The 20,173-nt window shown below is 35.5% G+C and overlaps 1 protein-coding gene across 1 annotated transcript in view; it reads left to right on the top strand.

Annotated features, from left to right (window-relative positions):
• The first annotated feature begins 710 nt into the window (after positions 1 to 710).
• Positions 711 to 20,173, top strand: part of LOC144973734 (uncharacterized) — a 40,550-nt gene continuing 21,087 nt past the window's right edge. The window contains exon 1 of the mRNA XM_078916566.1: positions 711 to 800. The gene's annotated coding sequence lies outside the window, so the exon portion shown is untranslated. The remainder of the gene's footprint in view (positions 801 to 20,173) is intronic.

The raw sequence follows: 20,173 nt of genomic DNA, 5'->3' as shown, positions 1-20,173 counted from the left end.
GTTTCAAATATTAATCATTTAACATGACCTCTACCTTGTTCTAATTTTTTTAAAATCCAAGACGTCTGGAAGTCTTGAGTTTGAAATTATTTGGCAATTCGGAGAGTAACTTTATCGATTAATATTTGAAGTAAAGATCTTTCTAGTCAATGTTACAAGCTGTGTTTTGACAGACACCGGCAGAAAACCAGGAAAACCAAAACAGCTGGCTTGTGTTATTGCCATTATTTTTATTTATTTTTTTTGTTAACTGTTTATCGGCCATGTTCTATTTGACTCTAATCAGATGTTATTTTCACCTTCGTTTTTAACGGTTAAAAAAAAAAAAAGGAACAACAGAGCGATGCGATTCGAGCTTCAATGACACCCAAGTCTCATCGCTATTACTTTTTAAGTTCAAATTCAAGTTCAGCTTGAACTTAGATTTGAGTTATTACTACTGCTCTCTTAGCGAAAACGGCCAGTCCGGTTTTCAGTTACTATCGGATATTATGGGGAAAAGTGGTGTGAGTTGAAAGAACTGAAATCTGGCTGTGAAAGGGTTAACTATTACTACGACTCGTAGTAAATTCTAGATAACGGTGCTTTGTTTGTCTGTTCGATGATAATAATATTGTATAGTGATGGGGGTGTGGGGAATTGGTTGGGAACCCTCTAAGGTATTCGAATAAATTGGATAGCTCTTATTTTCTTACGATGTGATAGATAGTGTGAAAGTGGTGATCAAGTGAGATGAATACAAGTCGTATTGCTGCTTTAATTCGTCTATGGAGTTGTATTATTCAATATTGATTTGTGTGGTAGGTGTGTGTATTGTTTATCAGATTACTGATAGCTATTATAAATCCTATAGAATGTGACCTACATAATTATTCAGGTATTATGCCGAGAAAACACTAATAAAATGGAATGGAAGATTTCTATTTACATTAAGAAGACAGATGCTGTGAACGTTTCGGATTTCCCCTTTGTCAACAAAAGAGGATGATTGAAACAAACACTTATGAGAAATTAGAGATTAGAGGATGGCAGTAACAACGCCATTCCCCCCCCCCATCCCGCCCCCATTAGTTTTAGTGTTTCATTCATCGAGATTTGTTGGCAAAGGGGAAACCCGAAACGTTCACAACATCTATCTTCTTTAATTAAAATAAAGCTTGCATTCTAATTTATTATTGTTATTTATTTCTTCAAGCGTTAACCCTCTGTTTACCAGCCATAGGAAAATCGTCACATTTGTTACGATGCAACCAACAGTTTTCTCCTTCTGATATCCTTTGTACATCACAAATTATAAAGAAAATATTTTGTTCTAGCGATGAAAATTAGACACTGGACAATATTATGTATGACATGTACTTGTTCCTTTTTCTGTTTGAGTTGGGTGGGTGTGAAGTTTCAAGGACAATTCTGAAAACGGCTGGGAAGGAGAGATCTAACTCACTCAACCCTAACAGCGACTATATCCGTAGTTTAACCGGGGTTACTTTTACCTATTAATGCCTATTAATTACATTTTTATGAGACAAATTATAGGCGTAGAATTAAAAAAGCTAATGTTTTTAGTTTTGCATGTTAATGGTAGTTGAATAAAACTATCTATGTACATGCTCATTTTCAATACTTTTTCTTTCAATTTTGAAAAGTAGCAAAAATCTCTAGGATTGAGTGAGTTAAGAGACAACATTTCCACTTTGTCGCTAATAACTGAGTTATACGCCTAACCTTTAATAGTGCAGCTGTACTTAACGATTTCATTGGGGAGACCTTGTGCTTCCTTAAGATAAAGGTCTGAAAATGTGTGTATGAAGCAGAGATAACTAGGAGAATTGAGGTTCGATCCCCAGTCGGGGAAGACTGAGTTTTTTTTAAAAATTAGATTGAGCTTTATATAGTGCAAAATCTAGTAAATGTGCTCAAAGCGCTTTACAAGGGGTCCCTGGTCAACAGCCACATTTAACATGGAGGCCGGGATATGAGGCCTGTTAGGCGATATTACAATTTTTCGGACAAAGATAACGCCGTTAACGGCCAGGTACTCATATTCCAAGGACTCAACGATGCGCCGAGCGCAAGGCTCGGACCCAGGACCTTCCGATCCGAAAGCGAGTGTCATACCACTAGACCACAAGCCGCACGAGTTTTTTTGTTTGTTTTTTTTTGGGGGGGGGATGATTTTTTTTTCTTACATTTCTTTTTCTCATTTTGTCTGATACTGTTTCATACACATTTTTTTCAGATCTTTATCATTCACCAGTGCCTGCTCCCCCTTAATTTGTAACTTTGTCTTTCTTAATCTACTTAAAACTTAACTCTCTCCTTACCGATCGTGCGGCTATGTGGTCTAGTGGTATGACACTCGCTTTCGGATCGGAAGGTCCTGGGTTCGAGCCTCGCGCTCGGCGCATAGTTGAGTCCTTGGATAAGACTCTTTACTCACATTCTCTCAACGTACTCAGGTGTAAAATGAGTACCTGGCCGTTAACAGCGTTGTCTTTGGGACGTGACATGACGCCTGTTAGCCGAAATTACATTTTGTTTTCGGACAGAGACAACGCTGTAAACGGCCAGGTGCTCATTTTACACATAAGTACGGTAAGAGAATATGAATAAAGAGCCTTTTCCAAAGACTCAACGATCCGCCGAGCGAGATTCGAACCCAGAACCTTCCGATCCGAAAGCGAGTGTCATAAACGACAAGACCACATAGCCGCACAAGAGTTAATGAAATAAAAGTGCGATGAACCCGGAACTAGTTGGCATGGTATTCATCCACCCACCGATTTTGTTTCCCGATTGTTTCGCAGTCAATTAAAACCAGCCGTCTACATCGAGTTCTTTCTATACAATAGAAACCAACTTACGTTCTAATTCCCAATTAAAAAGCAATTTTAACTAGATAATTGTTTTCTTGTTTATAAACGGTGAAACGGAAACCAAAACTTATAATATTCGAACCTCATGTGTGTCACAAATGAACTTTCTGACCTTCCTTGACAAAACATCCTCTCTTCATCTTGGTTTAGAAACGTTTACTTTGAATATAAATTTTAGCTAGAAAACTGTCACTTTAATTATCCGTTCAGTCAGAAAACTTTTAATTCAAATATCCATTTTAGCCGGATAACTTTTACTTGAATATCCATTTTAGCCAGAAAACTTTTACTTAAAAATATCCATTTTAGCTAGAAAACTTTTACTTGAAAATATCCATTTTAGCCAGAAAACATTTACTGCAAATATACATTTTAGCCAGAAAACTTTTACTTCAAATATCCATTTTAGCCAGATAACTTTTACTTCAAATATCCATTTTAGCTAGATAACTTTTACTTGAAAATATCCATTTTAGCCAGAAATTTTTTACTTCAACTATCCATTTTAGCCAGAAAACTTTTACTCCAAATATCAAGAAATCTTTAAATTCACATTTGGCCAGAGAAAATATTCTTTAATGAGTCTCAGGTTCGGATATTTTCTTCACAAGTTGGAGGCTAAATTCTATCAAATTCTATCGCTGTATGTAATGAATAATGAATCATTTCTGGCCAAATTAGAATAAGTTTTTTTGTCATAGTGTGTCAGCTTTATTTCCGATTGGAATCAGGCTCAAAATGTCATTGAATTTTGAAAAGGGTGAATTGGTGCAAACGTTCTTAATATTATAAATCCAACACAATGCTTTAGTGGGAACTTTGGTTGTTCGCATACCATTACTCTGATGTTTTTTAAAAAATGTTTCTTATTCTTTTGTTTTGGAGGGTGGGGTCGCGGTCTTGAGGAATGGAATTCGGCTTTTGGGTTGAGAGTTTTTTTTTCCAAGATGAGAGTCATTTAAATCGGTCGATAATTGAAGGACGAATTTTCTAGCCAAATTTTTTTAATACGTGTTACCAGAGAGCAGCGGTTTTCTGGTTAAATTGCGCATTTCCACGGTTTTACCATTCCTAATCATATTTTCCCCTACTTGACTACAAATTTGGAACCACAGTTCCAATTCATCCAGTACAAACCGCCTGCTAGGCAACATCTTTGAGCTAACACAATAACAATATTCGTCAAGAATGGTACTCATTCACACCTAAGTCAAGAGCCTTACATTCGAGATATCTAAAGTGAAACTTATTTGAAAAATTGTGTGGTCTTTTGACTTTTGACTTAAAGAAAATTCAGCTTTAAAAATGATCGACAATTTAATAGAGTGATCTGTGAAAGAGAAAAAAAAGGTTTTCGGGTCACTAGATTTTTTAAAGGCCTTTTTTTAGTCTACGTTAGTAATTATGTATACACCTGCTTTCATATAATATCTATATGTATACAGAATAATCTAATATCTCTTATAAGTATAATATAATATTCATGTATGCGCACTTGTGTGTATGTGTGTATGTGTGTATGTGTGTATGTGTGAGTGTGTAAGTGTGTGTGTCAATCTACTCGTTATGTGTTTATCTTGCATACATTGATCCAGATACCTAATTATATATATATATATATATTATATATATATATATATATATATATATATATATATATATATATTTAGGTATGCAAGATAAACACATAACGATTATATATATATATATATATATATATATATATATATATATATATATATATATATATCTGTGTGGTCTAGGATCGGAAGGTCCTGGGTTCAAGCCTAGCTCGGCGTTTAGTTGAGTCCTTGGAAAAGGCTCTTTACTCACATTCTGTCACCGTACTCTGGTGTAAAACGAGTACCTAGCCGTTAACAGAATATAATATCTTTTATAAGTATATACTATTCATGTATGCGCACGTGTGTCTCTGTGTGTGTGCGAGCGTGTGTATATATGTGTGTGTGTGTGTGTGTGTGTGTGTGTAAATTATTATGGATTGTAATTTTAAATTGCGGCTATGTGGTCTAGTGATATGACACTCGCTTTCGGATCGGAATGTCCTGTGTTCAAGCCTTGGTCGACGCATAGTTGAGTCCTTGGAAAAGGCATTTACTCACATTCTCTCACCGTACTCAAGTGTAAAATAAGTACCTAAGTTAACAGAATGTAATATCTCTTATAAGTATATCATGCTCATGTATGCGGACGTGTGTGTATGTGTGTGTGCGTGCGTGTGTATGTGTGTGTGTGTGTGCGTGTCAATCCACCCGTTATCTGTTTATCTTGCATACATTGATCCAGATCTCTAATTATTATATATACATTAAATCATCTTCCTATTAATTAACTCTCTCTCTCCTTAACAATCATTCTCAGTATACAATTTTCCCAAAAATGGCAGGCTTACCCAAAAAAAAAAAAAAAAAAAAAGAATTAACTTATACAATCTTTATACAAAACAACTTTATGTTCATATTAATCAAATAAAGATCATTCTTCAAAGTTTGTGATGTACAAAATAAATCTGAATAAGAAAAAATGTATATGTGACCCTCCGTCTGAAAAAGGTATAATGTCGGGATGATTCATTACCCAAATATGTAAATTTAGAGATGAATTATGAGAAATTGGACCTTAGAAGTTTTTTCAAAGCAATAAATGGTATTTATATTCCACTATGACGTAGAGACAGTAAACCCAAAATTGATACTTGTGGCAAAGATTCAATTTCCCTAACTGAGTGTATCCCGACAAAATACCGCTTTGAGACGGCGGGTGTCGTAACAAATGTGACGATTTTGCTGCAGGTGGTAAGAAGGGTGTTAAAGCAGATACTTATAATAATGAAAGTTTGTATTTTATATGAAGAGTTTTCTGGCCTGAGTATCTGCTTTAATAGGAAAATGATTCAATAATAATTAGACATCTGGATCTATGTATGCATGATAAACATATGACAAATAGATTGACACACAAACACACACACACACACACACACATATACACACACACAAACATATATATATATATATATATATATATATATATATATATATTGAATTGTGTTTGATACAAATATGGTACGAAAAGTGCTCGACATGCAGTAATGGAGCGAATTATTATTATTTAAAATATTTACCACAATGTTTGAGACAGTCTACATTAATGTTTCAGGCTTAATTTGCCATCGTCAGGACTGAGTTGTTTTGTTGATTGTTGTTGTTTCTTGAAGTGGTTCCGGTTTAAAGTTGCTTAACAGGAATTTACGCCGATGGGGACATCTTCCGTAGATCTCACATTTCATGTTGAGTGTGGCTTCATGAGGTTGTTTGATTATAGTATATTTTTCTTCCAGGCATAAGCTACATTGTTTTGATGTTGGTGTGTATCCTGTTGCTTTGGATAAAATTTTCCATGAAATGTTGTGGTCTATTTTGTTGTCTTTTAATTTCCAACAACAAGTAAAGAAAAGGGGCTGTTCATGAATGCGAAGAAGACAAAAACAATGGTGATAACAAAAAAGAAAGAGCCCATAGACATAGATATAGAAATAGAAGAGTGTCCAGTGGAACAAGTAAAGGAGTTCACGTACTTGGGGCAGTTGGTAACATCCGATGCAAAGTCTGACAAAGAGATCAGGAGACGAATAATGCTGGCCAAAAATGCGTTCATGAAACTAAAGGCAATCCTCAACAACACAAATATCTCCATCAGAACACGAATGAGATGCACCAAATGCTATGTGTGGTCCATTTTCTTTTATGGTTGTGAAACGTGGACACTAACCGCACAGACAGAACAACGTATTGAAGCTTTTGAGAGGTGGACGTACAGGAGAATACTGAAAATACCTTGGACAGCAAGAAAAACAAACATCGAAGTCCTCGACCTAATGGGCCAAAAACAAAAAGAACTTCTTTTGACTGTGAAGCACAAAAAGCTGTCATATTTTGGACATATGCGAAGACATGATAGTCTCGAAAAAAGGATAATTAATTTTTAATAACACATAAATTTCAAACAATAACCCATTAGAGAAGAGGGGTCATGCCTTCACCATAGATCATTGTCATTGCGATCATTATGGTGTAGTAAATTTTGAAATTTACCCCGTATAATGGAATCGTCCAAGGCGTGCGCCTCCTGTTCCCCCCATCTCACACACGAAAGGGCGGTTTGCGGAGTGGAGGTTGGTGGTCGTCTGCCTGTATGGTCGTCTGTGTCGTTTAGTGTATGGCAAAGGGGGTGTGGTGCGATTAATTAAGTGGGATGGGTGGTGATTGGTGGAAGATAGGCAACCGAAGCAACGAATCGCTGGGGAAGTAGTAGGCTATGGCGCGAGACCGTAGGACCGTGGTCCTTGCAAGGACCGCCCCGCACTAGTTGAAAGGTGATAAGAAGTGAGGACCGCCGCCGATCTTCCCCTCTGGGACCGGTCTTCGGTTCACAGCTAAAAGACCGTCGGACCGCGGTCCAGACCGGTCTTCAGCGCGGCACTAGACAAAGACACTGCTGTTAACGGCCAGGTCTAGTTTCATTTTACACCTGAGTACGGTGAGAGATTGTGAGTAAAGAGCCTTTTCCAAGGATTCAACTGTACGCCGAGCTAGGCTTGAACCCAGACATTCCGATCCGAAGGCGAGTGTCATACCACTAGACCACACACACACACACACACACACACACACACACACATATATATATATAAACATACACACACGTGTTATTCCAGAGCTCGGCTGTTAAAAGGTTAACGTTTTCATGGATGGTAATTTTAAACTACGGCTGTGCGGTCGAGTGGTATGATACTCGTTCTCGGATCTGAAGGTCCTGGGTTCAAGCCTCGCTCGGCGCATAGTTGAGTCCTTGGAAAATGCGCCTGCCTTACTCATATTCTCTCACCGTACTCAGGTGTAAAATGAGTACCTGGCCGTTAACATCGTTGTCTCTGTCCGAAAAGTAAATGTAATATCGCCTAACAGGCGTCATGTCTCGTCCTACATGTTAGTTTAAGCGTTGCTTTTGGCCAGGGATCCTTTGAAAAGCGTTTTGGGCACGTTTAGTAGATATTGCGCTTTATAAAAGCTCAGTTATTTATTTTTTAATATTATGTTGGACAGAATTAGGGAAAACTGGGCGTGTAGCAATAAATTAAATACGATATTGGGTGAGGCCACGCGACCTTATTGACTAAATGGGTAGGTCATTCTTTGTGTACGTGACTATACATGAGTTTACAGGAGTTGGAATAGGCTTCAACAGTCGTGACGTCACTTCCCTCGTAATGAAGTAATAGTAACTAAGTAACTGGTTCGACACTATCGGAACAATGGCGGACGCCTTGGTGAAATACTTCTCTGACGAGCGTAAAAGTGTTGACTTTTATACATTCTGACCACATGACATATGAAAAAGTTCTAGCCAGCATGAAGAACAAAATGTAACCAATCTGCTGGTTGCTGGGCGGACGTGACATAAGACAGTTTTTCCTATTGTAAAACGTTCAAACCAAATGTAATTTCAAGATCATTTTTCATGCCAAAAGCCGTGTCAAATATTATATCTCTGCAGTCTAGACTAAATTTCAAGTGATGTAGTAATGTTTTTATTATTTTTGTTAACCCTTCCCTTGCCACCAATACTAAAATCGTATGTATTGTATTTGTATTTAAGGGTTTTACGGCGCTTGCAATAGTAAAGTCGTCACATTCGTTACGATACAGCCAACATTTTTCTTATTCTGATGTCATTTGTACATCTTATTATTTGAACAAAAATGTTTGCTATAGGGCTAGTTAAAGTATTATAACACTGTGTTGAAGAGCTCGTTTAGCAAAAGAAATATGTATAGCAAGAAAATTCGCAAAATTACCGGTAAGGAAAGGGTTGATGGCTGAAAAGGGGTTTTGAGCCCGAAACACTCCATCCATGCTTGGAACTTTGTTCATTTTCGTAGCTGTTATAATATATTCATAATTGTTCAACGAATTAATAATTATTCTATTGGCTATTGTGTCAGATCAACACGAAGAATCTTATTGACAAAATGGGTAGGTCATTCTTTGTGTACGTGACATTACATGAGTTGAATTAGTAGAGTATTCAAAGCACTCAAAAATATAAAAACTACAAACGAATTTTAATTTTTTTTAATGTTTCAATTCAACGCATTGCTAAATAAAGGTGCGGCTATGCGGTCTAATGGTATGACGATATTTATTGCCTTCGGATCGCATGGTCCAAGGTTCGAGTCCCGCTCTGAGTGCGCATAGTTATTCTCTCACTGTACTCAGGTGAATAAAATGAGTACCCGGCCGCTAACAGCGTTATATCTGTAGGGGAAAAAAATTACAATATCGCCTAACATAAAAAGGCGCTTTGAACAAGTTTATTGAATATGGCGCTATGTTAATGTTCAAGTTGGTTTGTTTTCTTTTTAATGTGCTCGTTTTTATATTATGTTAAAAAATAGGTGTTAACAAAATATTTTATTATCAACTATCAAATGTATGGTTTTTAGCTTTGTGCGGCTATGTGGTCTTGTGGTATGACACCCGTTTTACGATCCGAAGGTCCTGGGTTCGAGCTTCGCTCGGCGCATAGTTGAGTCCTTGGAAAAGGCTCTTTACTCACATTCTCTCACCATACTCGGGTGTAAAATGAGTACCTGATGGGGGTTGATGTTGAAGTGATACAAAGCTGCTAGAAGCCATATGGGCTGTAAAAGGTAATAAACAAAATTGACTATAACAGCTTATTAAAAGAACCAAATACCAAACACGGAACGTTTCAGGCTCAAAACCCTTCTTCAGCCAATAAACTAACAACAAATAAAGGAAACCAATAAAAACATGAATTCATCACTTAAAATCTAGAAGACATCAGAGAAAAGGGTTTTGATCCCGAAGCTTTCCGTATATCGTATTTTGTTCTATTTCGAATCCGTTACGTATAATTTTTGTTCAATACGTAGGTGTAAAATGAGTACCTGTGCGGATATGTGGTCTTGTGGAATGACACTCTCTTTCGGATCGGAAGGTCCTGGGTTCGAGCCTCGCGCTCGGAGCATAGTTGAGTCCTTGGCAAAGGCTCTTTACTCACATTCTCTCACCGTACTCAGGTGTAAAATGAGTACCTGGCCGTTAACAGCGTTGTCTTTGTCCGAAAAATTGTAATATCGCCTAACAGGCGGCATGTCCCGTCCTACACGTTTAATGTTGCTGTTGACCAGGGACCCCTTGTAAAGCGTTTTGAGCACATTTAGTGGATATTGCGCTATATAAAGCTCAATTTTCGTACTTTTCGTACCTGGCCCCGTTAGCAGTGTTGTCTCAGTCCCAAAAAAATTTGTATCATTGCCTAAAAGGCGTCATAACGTACGTGTCATACATATTAAGTGTTGCTGTTGACTAGGGACCCCATGTAAAGCGCTTTGAGCACGTTTAGTGGATATTGCTCTATATAAAAGCTCAATAATAAATATATTTTTTTAAAACCTCAAGTATCACGGCTCGAAGTAAAGTTGCTTGTTGATAATGAAATCGTACCTAATCAACTCTTAACATTTTTAGTCACAACAAATACCTATAATGTACTCTTATGAGATATTTATATTTTTTTTACGCTTCAAAAATCTTAATTATCCTAATTCTATTCATCCGATTTTCTTCTTCATCCGACTTGACACCAGATTGGCATTACAACATTACTACCGTACTCTGAAAAACACATTAAAAAAAAAAAGAATTTGGCCAGAAAACTCCTCCTTCAAATATCGATCGATTAAAATAACGCTCATCTTGTCAAAAATCTCAAACCTGAGACTTTTTTGACGTTTCCATGTTTTAGAGTCCGAGTAAGTCCCAATTGTGAGAGTTTTTCACAAAGATTAAGGTTATTTCTAATCATTTGATATTTGAAGGGCGAGTTTTCTGGCCAAAGTTTGAAAATTGTGGGGATTCTTTTTGGGGTTTTTTTTTTTTTTTTTTTTTTTTTTTTTTTTTTTAAGAGCACGGCAGATTAGTTTTAAATGAAATTTAACTAAAAATAGAAACTGAATATCCATTTTATTAACGACATGGTGTCAATCGTCACCTCGCAACCTGTTATTTCCGCATGGCGTACTTCAACCAGTTAACTGGCGAACTCTGGAAAACCACGTATTTATAAATTTAGCCAGAAAACTCGTCCTTCAAATATCGATCGATTTAAATGACCCTCATCTTGGTAAAAAAAAAACAACTCTCAAACCTGGGACCATACGCGAGGTCTTCCGTCCTTAGTCCCAGGTTTGATAATTTTTACCAAGATGAGGGTCATTTAAATCGATCGATATTTATTTGGAGGACGAGTTTTCTGGCCAAAATTTTTAATACGTAGTTGTCCTGATGACACAACATTAATTCCTCTTTATGTCTTTCTTTGTGTTAATCCTCGTTGAAACCAAAGTCTCAGAGACACAAATGTGACCATCCGCCTCAAAACGGTATTATGTCGGGATGATTCAGACCCCAGAAAATGAATTTAGAGATAGAATGATGAGAAATTGGACCTTGGAAGTTTTTGTATAGCAAAAAATAATATTTATATTCCAGCATGACGTAGAGAAATTAAAACCAAGTTTGATATTGGTGGCTATAAATTCAATTTCCCTAACCGAGTGGATCCCGACATAATACCGCTTTGAGACGGTGGGTCACAAATAAGGTTCAAAATGGAAATAGAGGAACATAAATTTCCTTTTTATCTTCATTTGTCACATTCAATAGATCATGTTCAAAGATCCAGAATGAAATTCATTTGACCAACTTTCTGAAATAGCTCAAGGCCACCTTGGTGTTTTCGTGGTTTTTAACTCACTCAATCCTTAAGGCTTTTGCTACTTTTCAAATTTGGAAAAATATGATATGTATTAAAAAATGAGCATGTAGGCACATAAATAGTTTTATTCAACTATCATTAACATTAAAAAAAATTAAAAACATTCACTTTGATACTACGCCTATAACTTGTCTCAGAAAAATGTAATAATAAATAGGCATGGGGTAAAAGTAACCTGGGTGGTAAACGACGGATATAGTCGGTGTTAGGGTTGAGTGAGTTAACCAGTCATCTGCCACTCTGGAAAACCCCGGATTAAAAAAAAAATGACCAGAAAAATCGCCCTCCAAATATCGATCGATTTAAAATAACCCTCATCTTAGCAAATTTCTCAAACCTGAAATTCTCCGAAGTCCCAGTTTTGAGAGTTTTTGCCAACAGCAACATGTAACATATAGAACGAGACATGACTCCTGTTAGGCGATATTACATTTTTTTTCTCCATTAGAGACAACGCTGTAAACGCACATGTACACCTCTTACACCTGAGTACGGTGTCAGAATGTGAGTAAAGAGCCTTTTTGAAGGACTCAACTATGCGCCGAACGAAGCTCGATCACAGGACTTTCCGATCCGAAAGCTAGTGTCATACCACTAGACCACATAGCCGCACAAAAGCTCAAAAGCTCAAAAACATAATATATCGTAGATTATACTAAATACCGCATATCATATATCATAAATTGTACTAAATACCGTGTTATCATAATATATTATACATTATACTAAATTATACCTCGTTATCATATATCATAAATTGTACTAAATACCGTGTTATCATAATATATTATACATTATACTAAATTATACCTCGTTATCATATATCATAAATTGTACTAAATACCGTGTTATCATAATATATTATACATTATACTAAATTATACCTTGTTATCATATATCATAAATTGTACTAAATACCGTGTTATCATAATATATTATACATTATACTAAATTATACCTCGTTATCATATATCATAAATTGTACTAAATACCGTGTTATCATAATATATTATACATTATACTAAATTATACCTCGTTATCATATATCATAAATTGTACTAAATACCGTGTTATCATAATATATTATACATTATACTAAATTATACCTCGTTATCATATATCATAAATTATACTAAATACCGTGTTATCATAATATATTATACATTATACTAAATTATACCTCGTTATCATATATCATAAATTGTACTAAATACCGTGTTATCATAATATATTATACATTATACTAAATTATACCTCGTTATCATATATCATAAATTGTACTAAATACCGTGTTATCATAATATATTATACATTATACTAAATTATACCTCGTTATCATATATCATAAATTGTACTAAATACCGTGTTATCATAATATATTATACATTATACTAAATTATACCTCGTTATCATATATCATAAATTGTACTAAATACCGTGTTATCATAATATATTATACATTATACTAAATTATACCTCGTTATCATATATCATAAATTGTACTAAATACCGTGTTATCATAATATATTATACATTATACTAAATTATACCTCGTTATCATATATCATAAATTGTACTAAATACTGCTCATGCATATGACCATAACTTCATGAAAAATCACCAGATTTGCTTCAAATAAAGATTAAGATGCTCAGGAAACATTGGGCTCTCAAAAAAATGCAAAAATAAAAAAACAAACAAATCGCAAACAAACATTTTCACCAGGAAACTGATTATGTCAGGGACGCATACACATCGTAGACTATACTAAATACTGCGTCATCATAATAATATATTGTAGATTATTCTAAATACCACGTATCATACAACGAAAATAACTAAAAATTATGTGTAAACATGATATAACTTATAAAACTCCACCCCCACAATACCCTCAATCACCTCATCAACACTTCACAGTGTTGTTTACGTTAGGTAAATACATTTTAAATAGGTAAATAAATTATAAATAGGTAAATAAATTATACTTAATACCGTGTTTTCTTATATCATAAATTATACTAAATACTGCGGCATCATACATCGTAGATGATACTAAATACAGCGTATCACATGTGATCCATCGCCTCAAAACGTTATTATGTCGGAACGAACCATATGCTTAAAAGCCGAATTAAATGTTAAACTGGTCAAAAATATAAATTGTTGGCATTAGCACCCTAAAATATGGTAGCCATTATCCGCAATAAAACATACAAACACAACACAAGTCTGATATTTCTGGCTATAAATACAATTTTCAACATCTTAACCAACCCGACTTAATACCGTTTTGAGGCGAAGGGTCACATATATCGAAGATTATACTAAAAATTTACAACGTGTAAACATGATATAACTTATAAAACTCCACCCCCACACTACCCTCAATCACCTCACCGACACTTCACAGTGTTGTTTACGTTAGGTACATGAACCCAAATACTTTGTTCTATTTAGTGCGCACAAACTTATGAATGTAATTTTAGCTCATGAGGAATTCAAGTACATTTTTACAATTCTCATTTCGAGTTAAGCGAAACTCGGTGGTGGCACAAGTACAGAGGCAAGGAATAAATTAAAAAGCAAAGTTATTCCCCCCTTCAAAACTGGAAGCGCTTTCAATTGAAGGACCTCAAATGAGATCGTTAGACCCTTCCTTAAACTAAGAATATATTACGTTTTTGAATCCTCAAAATAATAGATAGATATAGTCTAAGTTTTACGAGAATTATAATACGAGAGAATTCAAGCCGTACGCCGAGTACCGGATGTTTTTGGGTTGTTTTTAAAAAATATTTATTATTATTATTATTATTATTATTATTATTATTATTATTATTATTATTATTATTATTATTATTATTATTATTATTATTATTATTATTATTATTATTATTATTATATTATTGTTATTGTTATTATTATTATTATTATTATTATTATTATTATTATTATTATTATTATTATTATTATTATTATTATTATTATTTTCATTATTATTATTATTATTATTATTATTATTATTATTATTATTATTATTATTATTATTATTTGGGGGGGGGGTGATTAACTAGTTCACCGCCCCACGCTTGGACAACACGTATTTAAAAAATAGGCTAAGTTAAGTATCTTTAAGTATCTGTCAAGGTAGCAGGTTTGGGAGGGTTTTTTTTTGCCAAGATTCGAATTGATCGATTTTTGAAGAACGAGGTTTATGGCCAAATTTGAAATACCTACGCGTCTTTCGAGAGTACGACAGTAAACTGGTGAAGTGCTGCTCTAGGGATTGTCTGTTTTATCTGGTGGGTTCTTGTCTGACTCAGAAGCCTTTAGCTTCCCACACTGGCTGCTTTTTCCAGAATTGACGATCTTGGTTAAGAGCTACGCACCTGTTTTATATTGTGGGTTCTGTCTGACTCACAAGCCTTTAGCTTCCCAATCGATCGACTTTGATGCACTGGTTGCATTTTTCCAGAATTGACGATCATGGTTAAGTGCTACGCTAGGGATTACCTGTTTTGTATAGTGAGTTCTGTCTGTCTCAGAAGCCTTCAGCTTCCCAATCAATCGGCTTTGATGCTTGGTGTCGTTTTCCAGAATTGACGATCTTGGTTAAGTGCTAAGCCAGGGATTGCCTGTTTTATCTAGTAGATTCTTGTCAGACTCAGAACGTAGCCATCGTTAACTTATAGCCTGACACTGACCAAAAACATGACGTCAAAATGCCAGTCTTTGGCCACAAAAGAAAACAAATCGTGAGTTGTGTTCAATAGTTCAACCAATGGGGCCACTTTTTTCTATGAGCACTACTAACGACAACTCACTAGGCGGTGCAAAAAACATAAAATGACATGAAAAATGCCAGTCTTTTTGGGTTTCAGTGTCAGGCTATAACATAACGATGGCTACGCTCAGAAGCCTTTAGCTTCCCAATGCATCGACTTTGATGCACTGGTTGCATTTTTTTAGAATTGGTAATCTTGGTTAAGTGCTACGCTAGGGATTACCTTTTTTATATAGTGGGTTCTGTCTGTCTCAGAAGCCTTTAGCTTCCCAATCAATCGACTTTGATGCATTGGTTGCATTTTTCCAGAATTAACGATCTTTTTTGTTATTCTTAAACTTCAAAATAGTGGAACGTTGTCAGCTTTAAGTCCGTATCCACAGCAATAGGACGAATAGGACGATCTATGTTGATTGCTGCAGTGCTGTAGATCATCTCCGAATGATTCTCTACGTTTGATCACATTTGCGGCTATGTCGAATTGTGGTATGACACTCGCTTTCGGATCGGAAGGTCCTGGGTTCGAGCCTCGCTCGGCGCATAGTTGAGTCCCTGTAGAAGGCCTAATCTAACAGATTCAGTCAGCTACCCATTCACCGCTGGGTGGACAGGGGACTTGGTCACACAAAAAAATCTCCACTGCACCCGGGATCGATCTCGGTCCCTTTGCGTGTGAAGCGAGTGCTCTACCAACTGAGCTATCGGAATTCCCAGCTATCGGGACCACCTCTTCACGAATAAGTCGTATGTTGAGGTGATGGGTCAGAGCGTGGACTAGAGTTGAGCTTTTGAGCTTTTTTTATATAGCGCAACATCTACTAAACCTGCTCAAAGCGCTTTACTACGGTTCCCTGACCAACAGCAACACGTAACACGTGGAACGAGACATCACGCTTGTTAGGCGATGTCACAATTTTTTCCGACAAAGACAATTCTGTTAACGGTCAGGCACTCATTTTGCACCTAAATACGGTAAGAAAATGTGAGTTAAAAAGCCTTTTCCCAGGACTCAAGCGAGACGGACCCAGGACCTTCCGATTCGAAAGCGAGGGCCATACCACAAGACCACATAGTCGCTATTTTCTCTTCTCCGTATGTCTGTGTCTGTTCAAATTAACCTAAATATGGGTTTCATCAATTAACCTCCTTGTCAGAATAAAGGTCCGTCTCCTGAAACGGGAAATTCGTTGTATAACATTGAACCGGAAATGCTGGCTAATGCAGTGTTTCCCCTTGTGAGGGGGCGTTGGTAAGTAGCTGACGTTGGGTCTTTAGTAGCTACTGGATGAAAGCGGGGATTTCCTAGAAGTCGTGGAAATTTTTTTTTTTTTAGTTTTTGGTTGGTTCCGGAGCAAATAGTTAAGTCTTTGATGTTCTGTCATTTTTTTCCATTTTATTTCTGCTAGTTTCTTCTAAATTTTATGCCGTTTAAGAGAGATCAAGAAGAAGACGAAAAAGAAGAGGAAGAGGGAGGAAGAGGATGTGGAGAAGAAGAAGAAGAAGAAGAAGAAGAAGAAGAAGAAGAAGAAGAAGAAGAAGAAGAAGAAGTAGAAGAAGAAGAAGAAGAAGAAGAAGAAGAAGAAGAAGAAGAAGAAGAAGAAGAAGAAGAAGAAGAAGAAGAAGAAGAAGAAGAAGAAGAAGAAGAAGAAGAAGAAGAAGAAGAAGAAGAAGAAGAAGAAGAAGAAGAAGAAGAAGAAGAGAAGAAGAAAGAAAAGAGAGAAGAAGAAGAAGAAGAAAGAAGAAGAAGAAGAAAGAAGAAGAAGAAGAAGAAGAAGAAGAAGAAGAAGAAGAAGAAGAAGAAAGAAGAAGAAGAAGAAGAAGAAGAAGAAAGAAAGAAAGAAGAAGAAGAAGAAGAAGAAGAAGAAGAAGAAGAAGAAGAAGAAGAAGAAGAAGAAGAAAAAGAAAGAAAGAAGAAGAAGAAGAAAGAGAATATGAAGATGACGATGGTGATGATGATGACCCCCTTTCTTACTCTATCTCTGAATTCTCCGGACCCCCTTTCTGACTATAACTTCTTCCTATTTAAAGTTTTAAAGATATTTTCGATCCTCTCATTAGTTTATATCATTCCGGATTAATGTCATTCCATTTCGCTGAACAGTGAAGGCTTGGCTGGCGTCAGATCTAAAATCAAAACAACACAAGTTTTAAAAAATGCCATTCTTTAGGATTGTTATTATTATTATTATTATTATTATTATTATTAGTAGTAGTAGTAGTAGTAGTAGTAGTAGTAGTAGTAGTAGTAGTAGTAGTAGTAGTAGTAGTAGTAATAGTATAGTAGTAGTTGTAGTATCATTATTATTATTATTATTATTATTATTATTATTATTATTATTATTATTATTATTATTATCATTATTATTATTATTATTATTATTATTATTATTATTATTATTGTTATTATTATTATCATTATTATTATTGTTATTATTATTATTATTATTATTATTATTATTAGTAGTAGTAGTAGTAGTAGTAGTAGTAGTAGTAGTAGTAGTAGTAGTAGTAGTAGTAGTAGTAGTAGTAGTATTAGTATTATCATCATCATTATTATTATTATTATTATTATTATTATTATTATTATTTGACATAGCGCCGGTATCTACAAATTGTGCTCAGAGGTGCTTTACAATAGTCATTATGGTATCACACAAGTTCATTCATTCGACTACAAAATCACCACAACAGTCACATAGATAATATCTTATTCAAATTTCACACAGAATCACGGTAAGCAGAATGAAAAAAGATTGGTTTTTAGATGCCGTTTGAAGAGTTTTGTTGCTCATTGTTGTGCAAAAGTTATCAAGTAAAAACTTTAAAAAATTAGACTAGAAATTTCAACGTTGCATCCATGCATTCTTTCTAGGTTCAAGCACACATGCGGCTACGTGGTCTTGTGGTACACACTCGGATCGGAAGGTCATGGGTTCGAGCCTTGCTTGGAAGAGTCTCTTTACTCACATTCTCTCACCGTACTCAGGTGTAAAATGAGTACCTGGCAGTCAACAGCGTTGTGTGTCGAAAACAAATTGTAATAATATCGCCTAAGATGCGTCGTCATGTCTCGTTCTACATGTTACGTGTTGCTGTTGGTCAGGGATCCTATGTAAAGCGATTTGAGCAGTTACTTACTTAATCCTCTTCGGGCCCTGAGGCACATAAGGCATCCACCAGACATCTCCATTTTTTTGCGATCCGCTGCTTTTGCGGTGGCTGTATTCCAAGACAGGCCTGCTTCCTTTAATTATTTCTCCATGGTCCTTCGCCAGGTTTCTTTGGGTCTTCCCCGCTTTCTCTTCCTATCTGCTGTCCAGTACAGGGCTGTCTTGGGAAGTGACCCTTTTTCCATTCGGGACACATGACCCAGCCAACGCCATCTTCTTTTTTTTTTTTATTTAGTTGGTTCAAACTCAAGTTTACGTATTAACAGGTCGGACAACCCTAATCAAATTGTTTTGGTCTCATTGTTGTAATCGAAATACTCTCAAACTAACGCAAAATGGCCTCCATTACAACAATGGTAAAAAAAAAAAAAACTAATAAATAGAGGTGACATGAGTCAATAAAATAGAGATAAAGATAAAGGGAGTAAATCGGACTCATGCATGAACAACACAAAACAAACGACGTTTCAGCCTATGGCCTTTTTCAATATTGTGTGTTTACTTGAAAAAGGCCAAGGGCTGAAATGTCGTTTGTTTTGTGTTGTTCATTCATGTGTCAGATTTACTCCCTTTATCTTTATCTCCATAAAAAACCATAATTGGTTATCAGACCTGCAAACTATGCGCTCGTAGGTTCAAACCTGAATTCACATTTTAGTAGATCTGATTATTGAAGTCAATAGGGTTCAACAGTCGTGACGTCATTCCCTCGTAATGACACAAAGTAAATGATTCTAAATTATCGGAACAATGATGGCGAACTAGGAGCATTTTTGGATCATCTTGAGGGCAAATTATTTATTTCTAATGCTCTTTAGTGGAATGTTCTACTATTCCCTTGGAAACTACGAATTTTGACATTTCAAGAAGGCAGCTCTGTGTTTTGAACACATCTTTTCAGCTTGGTCCTAATAAGTCTGATCCTAATTTTTCTTTAATGTAGACAGACATACAGTTTAATTTTATGATATAACATGGCGCTTATAAAATTATTATTATTATTATTATTATTATTATTATTATTATTATTATTATTATTATTATTATTATTATTATTATTATTATTTGATATAGCGCCTGTATCCACAAATAGTGCTCAGAGGTGCTTTACAATAGTTTTTTAGTATCACACATGTTCATTTATTCGGCTACAAAATCACTACAACAGTCACACATAGCTTGTTCCAAGTTCACATAGAATCACGATAAGCAGTACCAACCACGAAAACCTCGTATGGTTGTGATTCTATTCTAGCGTCTCTCATATTTAAATCATCTATTCATGGTGTTGAATAGAAATATGTATTAATTTGATAAGCTGTATTTTAAAAACCAATTACATTATTACATATTTCTATTCAACACCATGAATAGATGATCTAAATATGAAAGACCCTAGAATAGAATCACAAGCATACGAAGTTTTCGTGGTTGATTCTTACCATCCAAACTAA

This window comes from Berghia stephanieae, chromosome 5 (assembly GCF_034508935.2).
Source record: "Berghia stephanieae isolate SIO BIC M18660-M18661 chromosome 5, UCSD_Bste_1.3, whole genome shotgun sequence".
Lineage (NCBI taxonomy): Eukaryota > Metazoa > Mollusca > Gastropoda > Nudibranchia > Aeolidiidae > Berghia > Berghia stephanieae.
The sequence above is the reverse complement of the archived record's forward strand: the minus strand, read 5'-3'. Positions and strand labels throughout refer to the sequence as shown.